Source organism: Sitophilus oryzae, unplaced genomic scaffold, assembly GCF_002938485.1.
Source record: "Sitophilus oryzae breed Bouriz unplaced genomic scaffold, Soryzae_2.0 scaffold_682_pilon_pilon, whole genome shotgun sequence".
Classification (NCBI taxonomy): Eukaryota; Metazoa; Arthropoda; class Insecta; order Coleoptera; family Curculionidae; genus Sitophilus; species Sitophilus oryzae.
This window is the reverse complement of record NW_022147287.1, coordinates 2992009-3002368: the sequence shown is the minus strand read 5'-3', so window position 1 is coordinate 3002368 and position 10360 is coordinate 2992009.

Here is a 10360-nt window from a genome sequence, read left to right as displayed (position 1 = left end):
TATGAGAAGATCATCAGCTACATTACTGGCAAATGCAGGAGTGGACATGGCAACGTTAAAAAGACACAAGACACAGTCAATGTAAAATATAACTGTCAAATGAAGTTGTCATTTCAGAAATTTATCTATTTAGTGCTTTATTATTATTATTAAAAAGTCATACTTACATCGAAACTATTAGCCATGAATTACACTACTGAAGAAAAAGTATTGATGATTAAATGGTATTATCAAGAAAATAGTTATCAAAAGGTGTCGGACATGTTTGCTGCTCTGTATCCGAATAGACCGATACCTGGAAAATCTACAATCTCAAGGAATATCCAGAGATTTGAGACCAAAGGTACCCTAATAAATAACTGCAGATGTGAAGCAAGGCAGGAACAGAGAGAAGATGCAAGAAATGATACCGACTTGGAAGTTTTATTGTGCGTGGAAGAGAACGATGAAAAGATCAGCACAAGGAAACTTGAGGATAAAATAGGAATAAATCACACTACAGCGTTTCGAATTTTGAAACGACATAAATACTATTCCTTCAAATATGAAAAGCACCAAGAGCTACGAGATGGGGACGAAATACGGTGGCAGGCGTTTTGTTTTGATATGATGGAAAGAGCAAACACGGATAGGGAATTTTTAAAAAACATATGTTTCACTGACGAATGCACGTTTACCTGAAATACTGAACGCAATGTTCAAAATTATCGATATTGGCACAAAGAAAACCAACACAGGTTTGTCGAAACGAGGACGCATTATCCAGAGAAAGTAAATGTTTGGGCAGGGATATTCGCACACAATATTATCGGGCCATTATTTCTTACGCGAAATTTAAATGCAGAATATTATTTGGAACTACTCGAAAATCATATTTTTAAAGCCATTTAAAAAACAGGATATACAAGGATAAAAAATACCCAAATCTAGACGAGTTAAAAAATGCTATTTCTGCCGAATGTAACAGAATTTCAGTTTACCAACTAGCGAATGTAACAAGAGAATTTTATGATCGCCCCATATAGCACGTCCAAATGAAATTACGTTTCTACACGGGAGACACATGAGAAACAACATATGTAATATATATCAGTTTCATATAAAATTTAAGGGTGAGATTGTTAATCTGGAAATAAAATACAACAAAGTCCAACAGAATGCTCGATGAATGAGTATGCTAACAAACCAACTGCTTGGAGGGAAAAGAGGAGAAAAAAAAATGACTAAACGAGGTCCACCAAATCGTGGCGATATACCAGTGTTTACCATTTTGGTATGTTGTTATACTAGGTACTTATATTTTTAATACATTTTGATACAAATTCTGTTCTTTTACAGTGTTTTCTTACTTCTGGTTTCTGCTATGTAAATAATTATTATTATTGTGTTATTTGCGCTATTGCATTCCATGATATAAAGAAATATAATAATTTTATTTTTTAACCACTTAATCCATTTTATGGAAGAAAAATGATACATCTAATACAAAACAAAAATGGAACAATTTTAAGGCTACTTCTCTTGAACTTACGATCGAAATAGTTTTGGAAAATACAAAGTTTTGTCCTAATTTTCGTTCTAAAAAGATATAATTGGTATCATTGAATAAATATTTCTTAAAAAGAACGAAAAGTTAGGCATTAAAACTTGTATTATTTCCTAAATTCGTTCATAAGAAGTAGTTTTATCTAGCACAAGATGTATATACGAAGCTAAATACATACGTATACACGCGGTAGTCACAACTGGAATGTGTAAACATAGTTTAAACGTAATACACAAGCACTGTGTATCCTACGGCACACTGTGTATCCCTTACTTTGTGTATACGTAAATGCTATACTGCGGCTACATTGTGAGGCGGATGTTTAACCTTTGTGCATATGTGTTGAACTACAATGTGTAAACGTTGCATATTTACATCGGGGTCACCCTGTGTCTACATCTAATAATGTAAACACATCGAAAATGTGATTTGATGTGCTGTATGGGACCTGGGTTATTGTCTAGCAGTCGATGGAGGAATATTTGAACATCTTCTTAAATCCTAAAGTTCTAACAATTTAATAGTACCTAAATTAATAAGTTACTGAATATTGAAATAATACTATAATTAACCTTGTAATTGATTACTTTATTTTACTTTAATTCATATTAATTTGTATTTATAAATACATCTTTAAGATTTTCGATGTAGGAATGAGTTTTCAATAGTAATAAAGCACTAAATCGGTTAATTTCTGAAACGACAACTTCATTTAACAGTTATCTTTTACCTTGACTGGTGCTCATAAGTAAATACAGGGCCATAAGAAAGGAGAAATATTTAAAAAGAAATCGGCGATAACTCGTAAACGAGCTAATAAAAAATATCTAAAGTTATTCTTTTGAATGTGGGTTTTAGTGCTCTTGAATAAACCTAAATAGAATTATTCTCTAAAATAATTAGGAAAGTCAATAATTGACCCCATTAAAATTTATATGGGATTTCCTATGTCCCGTCCGACGATGCAACACACGGTTTGTGAGTATTACAGTATTGTCTGTATAAGTAATGGCTGTTGGATAAAATATATTATACTTTAAGATACACCAAAATTTTAAGGAGCCCGTTATATCGTTGAATGTAGTACCAAATACAAAAATCCTATTACCAAGTACCAAATTTGGGATACCCTGAGTTCTTGGGATGATGATAAATCGCAGTACAATAAAAAATCAAAAATTGTACTAATTCCAAAGAATAGCGTGCTAATTGAAATAAAACACTTCGAAATAAAGCCTTTCCAGCAATCCTTCTCCCCGTATTATCTATTCCCTTTAACTCGGCAACTGGAAAATGATAAATTTCCTTCATCCAGGCTGGACGCCGCATCGTTCCAGAAGTTCCCGCCAACTTTCCCTATTAGTCTAGTGCTAATTTGTTATTTGCGGTGTGCGAAAGTGTCACGGCTCAAATTTGCCTCCCAACTTGGTAACGTGTGCTTCTTAGGGATGAAAAATAGCCCCGGAGAGATCTTATAATTACTGCGGGACTTAAAAACGACTAATTTGCAGATAAAACTTTGTCGGCGAATTGAAATTCTACAACTACTACCGGTTTTAAACGAGGAGGTTTGATAGGATCTTTACGATTTTCCGGCTAATTCAAGAGAGATAAAAACTTGAAATTTAAATTATGAGCTATGAATTACGTATAACCCTAGATCATATATACTTACGTGGATAAGTAAATCACTATGGAAACTGTCGCAAACATATCAACGACTTCCACTTATCTTCTTTTTTTGTTGCACACGCGGTGCTTCTACTCTATCTATCCTTGTCGAGGACCTATCGTCCGCGCGCCAAATTTGAACATTAATTTTAAAAATTTAATTTGTAAAATGTATATATTTGAACAATAAATTGAATGTTTACTGTTACAAAAATTAAATTATATAAAAAATACATTTAGCCACTCCGTACGAATATCAATATTCTTAAAAAATCTAACCAGAAAGTATGCATGTGGTTTAATATAAATAAAAAGACAACTGAATACATTACTTGAAAAGATAATTCGGCGACCTTTATATTGAACTTCCACACACCAAACACTTCCTAGTCATTTTTACGAGTATTTAGAAAGTCCAACGAAAAAAAAAATAGAAATTTAATTGCACAAACTTAAAATTAATTTCTCACTGAACACACTTGCATCTTTGGATATATAAAAGCGGTCGATAAAAGAGTAATTAATACAATTTTTAAATTAAAAAACGCAAAAACAAGCGTCGTTACACAATGGAATGAAAAGTTGGTTTCTATTTTCCAATTTGTACTTTCTAAACCGTATAAAATTGTGATTATTTTGGAAATACGTGCAACTTTTAATGCGCATGCGCAAAGTAAAGTCCTCGGAAAAGACAAACCTATTGAACCTTTCATAAGTGCAATAAAGAAGGTTTGAAAATGGCATGTCGTGATGTTGGAGACATATTTTTTAATGCTAAACTTATGGCGTTGGTTTATCGACGTAAGTATACAGGTTGTTAATTTGTTTATTACTCGCGGCAAGAACTTTATTGCTGAAATATGACAACCTCGGCCCGCTCGTTGATAGACGACGCGACGGGAAGAGTCGGCAAAAAACCCTATAAGTGCATGCGTTCTCAATAGGCAGTGTTGCCATTCTGTTCCCCTGTAAGTAACTGTCCAGTTAACAACCTGTATATGATCATTATACGTATAACATTACAGGGAGCTACAAATTCGAGGTACGGGCATAGGTATCTCGGTAACCGTAATGCGCTTTACGCGGATGTTCACCAAGATGCCATCAAAAAAGTTTTAAAAATTTCAAGGGTTGCAGAGTTTTTTGGAAAAATTTTTTTTTTGAAAATTAATTTTATTTTTTCCAGTCGTTACATTTTAGAAAATCAAAAAACTCATTGCACATTCTCATAGCCACTTTATTAGGGCTATCTGACAGTATTTTTAGATTTTCAAATTAACTGATAGCTTGTGAGATACAGAGGCCAACTTAAGTTTTTTAAATACGGACCTGCATATTTTATTTCAGGTTTTGAAAGAACTCGGTCTCCTGAGTACAATACACAACGGTAAAATACATGTATTTAATAATAATTTTTTATTTTTATCTATAAAATGATTATTAATTTTGAAGGATTGTGTTCCGCCTTGATTGAAAAAGTTACATGAAGAATACTGTACCATTTTTTCTGTATAAGACAAAATACAAGCAATTATTTTTATTTTCACAATAAATAGATCTAAAAATGGTGATCTATCCTTGTTCTCAATTTAATTCTTGATATGGATATTTTGTTATTGTATATTATTGACTTCACATAGTGAGATCTTGACATGCAGATTAGTACAGGGTGTCCAAAATGAATCATTGTCACCCCTGACCAACTTATGATGGAAAAATCTTTAAAAGCACAGCGATATTCATTTCACAGTCATAGCTGACGCCGTTTTTTTTGGATCATACGGTACATATTCAGTGCAAAAAAAATCACTTGAGAGAATACATTTACCTAATAAAATAACATGTAAATAAATATATTATTCAAAAGCAACCGAAAACCATTTAAAATCTTTATCTAACAACTAAACAAATTTACAAAGCACAATAATTATTGATGAGTGCCGATTAATTATTTATTATTACCTATATTAATATAGGCAATCTAATTTGAAATAAATTAAATTAATTCAATATTTGCAATATGCCCTCAATCAATTTATTGTGTTATTGTTATTTTAAGGAATTAAAGCCATAGGTCGCGGAGAGCATACAACATGTTTTTATTATTATGAATGATTTGTTTATATGTGTAATTATGTAACGAATTTGATAGTAATTAAACAGAAGATAAAATAATTAATAGTATATTTATATTAATTTGTAGTCTAAGTAAATAAAAATAAATGTATACTCTATCAAGGATAAAATATTATCAATGACATTAAATCAAGGTTATATATATCTTTTTATATTTTTATTATCTTAGAAAAAGTATATTGAACCCAAAAAATATAATCAAATAATTATTAACTCATTTCCGAGCAAGTTTCATAGAAATATGTAGACATAGATGCGCTCTGATACACATTCATAACTCTCGTTGGTTTGTAGTATTTTTTTTGGTTAGCAATTTTTGGCTTTCAATGTTCAATTTCACCATAGCACAGTTGTTTATTTATAAGTTAAGGTCTTAAGATATTTTGCCTTGTTTGTCTCTTTAAGTTTTATTTTAGGCGATTTATCCAATCATATCCTTTGTATCAAATGACTAGAATGAAAGAAAATAAAGTCCTCCTACTCTGGGTGTCAGCTAAGGTAATGAAAAAGGAAACGATTTAGCTAGAAAAGAAGCGAACACTCCATCCGTAATCAGGAATGGGATTCACCAACGGTCTAAGACACTTGAAGAAATTTCTCAGAACTTACGACTGAGAAAAATCAAAGATTTTCCTTAATTTAAGCAAAAACAATCTTCATATTATTACGGAATTTTTAATAGGACACTGTCCTGAATGGACACCCCAGCGGCTTGAAGCTAAGAAACAACGACGAATGCAGATTGTGTGGGGAAAATAGGGAAACACCAGAACACCTTAACAATGAGTGCGCCGAGACGACAACCATTCATGTTATAAACTTTGGTACAACTGATATCGAAGATGGAGAACTGACCTCTGTAAAACCGTCTCAGATACTGGCTTTTGTCAATGTATTGAGACTGTATGATGAGTTATAACTCAAGAAAAGGAGGCACAATAGATCTCTAATATTGCGGTGAACTTTTAGTCACGTGACTAAGCTTGACCGGCACTGCGTTGCCCACTTTCATCAGAATATTTTAGGAAACAAAAATATATTAATTATAGGTATATAAACAGTTATTATTTACATCAACAAAACTCACCTTCTTAACAGAACTTAAGGGACATAAAGGACCATTACTACCGCTTTCCGGTTCAAAATAGTGCCATGAGTTTTTACGGTTATCTAGCGACTGGATATGTTTTGGGGAATGATGGTAGCTTTTTGTTTTGTTCTGTTGTGTTATTTAATTCTTTTCGATGTGAGGTACCATTTAAAAAAAATTCCCAAGCTCGTAATTTCATCGAAAATTCCACACCTGTAATTTTTAACCAATCAAAACGTGTTTTTTTGACAAATCACCATGGCAACGGATAAATTTTAGTGAAAATTTCACACCTCTACTTTTCAACCAATAACATGCTTTAATGTTGACTAGTTACCATGGCAACTGAAAAAATTTCCGGAAATTTTTTCGAGGCGCCACGAAACTTTAGTGGAAATTTTTTGACAGTTGAAAAGGTAAACATAAGATCTACAATCATAATGTGAATGAACTACAATGTCTATATATTGAAATATTACCCATTTGAGTTTTAGCATTTGATGTAACTAATTAAAAATATAATAATATTTGTTAATATTATTAACAAATTGAAATTATTTTAAAATGTCATGTTGGATTAATATATTTTTTTTCAAATTTAGGTGTGAAATTTTCTTACCGAATACCACGCAAGCTTAAATTATTCCTGGAAATTTTCTTTCGGGCACGAATATTTTAGGAAAATTATCCCTCGTCTTCGACTCGGGATAATTTTCAAAATATTCGTGCCCTCAAAAAAATTTCCGAAAATAATTTAAGCTCTTGTGATATTATAAGTGAACATTTTCTCCTTGTGGGCACCCAACAGCGAATTATACTGGAAATTTTTTGACGTTTATAATGACAGAATATCTTTTTGAGAGTGTGGTTTTTATTTGTTTACATGATAATTTTGATACATTGCAATTACAAAGCTGAGATGTTTTCTATATTCTTTACACCTCCTTTCTTCTTAATGGCGAAAATGTAGGACTTGGAATGGACTGAATTAAATGTCTATGTCTAATGAAATACAGGGTGGCCCATCGAAAACGTTCCGCAAGGCATAACAGCCAGGGAATTTTTTTTTCGAAAAATCCAAAAACACGTCAATTTTGTTTGTGAGGGCGACAACTTTTGCCCCAAAAATGATTGCAAAATCTTCAACCCTCTAAGCGGGGGTGTCATCCCCCAACTTTTTTTAAATGGGAAGGGGGGTCAAGTAGCGTCGCAATGAAAAGGGCTTTCTATTCTCTATATTTCCCCGTTTCGTTTTTAAAAATCGGTCATTTTGAAAATATGAAAGACTGAAATTTGCAAAGTACTTTTTTGCAAAAAACGCATAAATTGAATTAAGTAAAAAAAGACTGCTGAAAATGTTGCCCGTCAACCTCCATACAGTAATACAAATTATTTTCAACCCGTTCTAGAACATTCTGAAAAACTTGCGGGGTCACTTCGCAACAAACATCAATAATTCGTCTTCGCAGGTCTTCTAATGAGGCGGGTGGAGTGCTATACACTTTACTTTTTATGTGTCCCCATAGAAAAAAGTTTAAAGGAGTCAAGTCGGGTGACCGGGGAGGCCACTCAATTGCACCCCTTCGTCCTATCCACCGAACGGGAAAGTTATTGTTTAAATAATAGTTCTGCTTCAATGTATCCAGGATTGTTCTCTATGATGTCAGTTAGGGCTGGGTCGATGGTATTTTCCAGTAAATCCAAGTACATATCACCTGTTAGATTTCCAGGAAGAAAAAAAGGACTCACAATAGAATTTCTAAAAATACCAGCCCACACGTTCAATTTCTTAGGGTTTTGTGTGTGCACCTCGTGAAAAACCCTGGGGTTGTCCTCAGCCCAGTACCGACAGTTGTGCTGATTAACTACAACTTTCAAAAAGAAAGTACACTCTACCTAACCCGATCGTTCATCCATGTGGAAAGTTAAAAAATGCGTAAACATCTAGAAATAATAAGAAAAAACAGCAATTTGGTCGAAGGAATTTATCCTTATCATTTACTCTGATAAATGTTTAAATAAACTTTTCGAATTTCAATCCTTCATATTTTCTCAATGGCTCGACCGATTTTCAAAAACAAAGCGGCAAAGTATAGAGAATAGAAAGCCCTTTTCAATGCGGTACCACTTGACCCCCCTTCCAATTTGAAAAAAATTGGGGGATGACACCCCCGCTTAGAGGGTTGAAGATTTTGCAATCATTTTTGGGGCAAAAATTGTCCCCCTCACAAACAAAATTGACGTGTTTTTGAATTTTGTGAAAAAAGAATTACCCTGGCCGTTATGCCTTGCGGAACGTTTTCGATGGGCCACCCTGTATATATAATATTTATACATTATTCTATTCACCTTTTTTCCATTTAGCACTTTGAATTTTGAATAGTTTAGATGCAAATATTTAATTTGAACCCATAGTCTTCAAGAATAAGCGCCAGTTCTTCCACAGGTATATCTGCGCTGTGGAAATCAGACGATTTTTCTGCGCAAAAGTTTGTAAACTGCTTCCATACGCTTGACTTCAATTTCCTAGTATTCGCGGGTGTCAACTGCTTAATCTCCTGGCGAATATTTTCTTTGCTTTCTTGACCGAAGCGAAACATTTTTTTTAAGTCGTGCCGCTTGACAGCTTCAAAACTGGAATAGTTTTTAGGTTTGGGTGTCACTTAGTTGCCATAGTAACTATATAATGAAATCGACCAAAAATCGAAAAGTACATTTTAATGGTCTGATGAACTTAATGCAGAGAATAAGCATATATGTAGGGTTTTTTGGCCTCTTTTTTTGCTACTCGTATTTTTGTTTACATTTTAATTATTTGATTTTCAAACACAATTTGGTGTGGAATTTTCTTACCGAATACCACATGAGGTCAAATTAAATCCGGAATTTTTTTCTCGCTCATGAATATTTTTAGAAAATTATCCCTCGTCTCCGACTCGGGATAATTTTCAAAATATTCAGGGGTCGAAAAAATTTCCGGAAATAATTTGACCTCTAGTGGTATTACTAGTGAAAATTGAATGAGGAATTCAAAAAAAAAAATAGTTTCATATATTTACGGTTATCGTAACATGGTTAAAAATTAAAATTAAGAATAAAACCTCGTTTTTTTATGTTCTTGCGGACGGCTCTTATTTTTTTCCATCGTGCCCCAAAACATATCCGGTGGCTAGATCATTCGATTCACAAGACGCTGAGAATAACAATTTTTACTAATTTTCAGTATTTTCCGATTTATTTAGACAGGGTTGTAGATAAAAATCTGAAACTTGCTGTATCGAAGTATTTTATGGGTACAAATATTTCCTGAATTTATGAGCCTGACTCTTTTCTGGGGCCCATTCGGAATTTTTATCATACCAGGGCTTTTATAAATATACTAGCGTGTACCCGCGACTTCGTTCCCGTCGAATTAATCATTGGTAATGGTGATGATAAAGCAAAGCAAGAATTTCCATTAACATACCAACTGGATAAAATTTTCTCACATTTATGTCAGCGTGAGAAAAAACAATATGACGATATTATTATATAACTTGGTAATATTTAGAGGGGTACTTTTATCTCGTTGGAATTTGACTTTCGAAAATTTTCGTTTGCCAAAAATAAGCTTTTTACGACAAGCAGTTCAAGCAGAATCGTGATTACTCAATGGTCATATCAAATGTCAAAACTCACCGGTTTTTAAATAAAAAAATATTCTAATATTTGAGGGTTGGTTTCACCCCCTTAGAATTCGAGTCTCGAAAAATCCCTTCTTATCGAACCTCTACACCCTAAAGTCAATCCGTTTTCCAAAAATCAGCTTTTTACGTCAAGCGCTTTAAGCAGGATCGTGATTAATCAATGACCAGATTTTTCGAAACACCCTGTATACGTTTTAAAAAAATCTTAAAATATGTAAAAAAACAAAATAA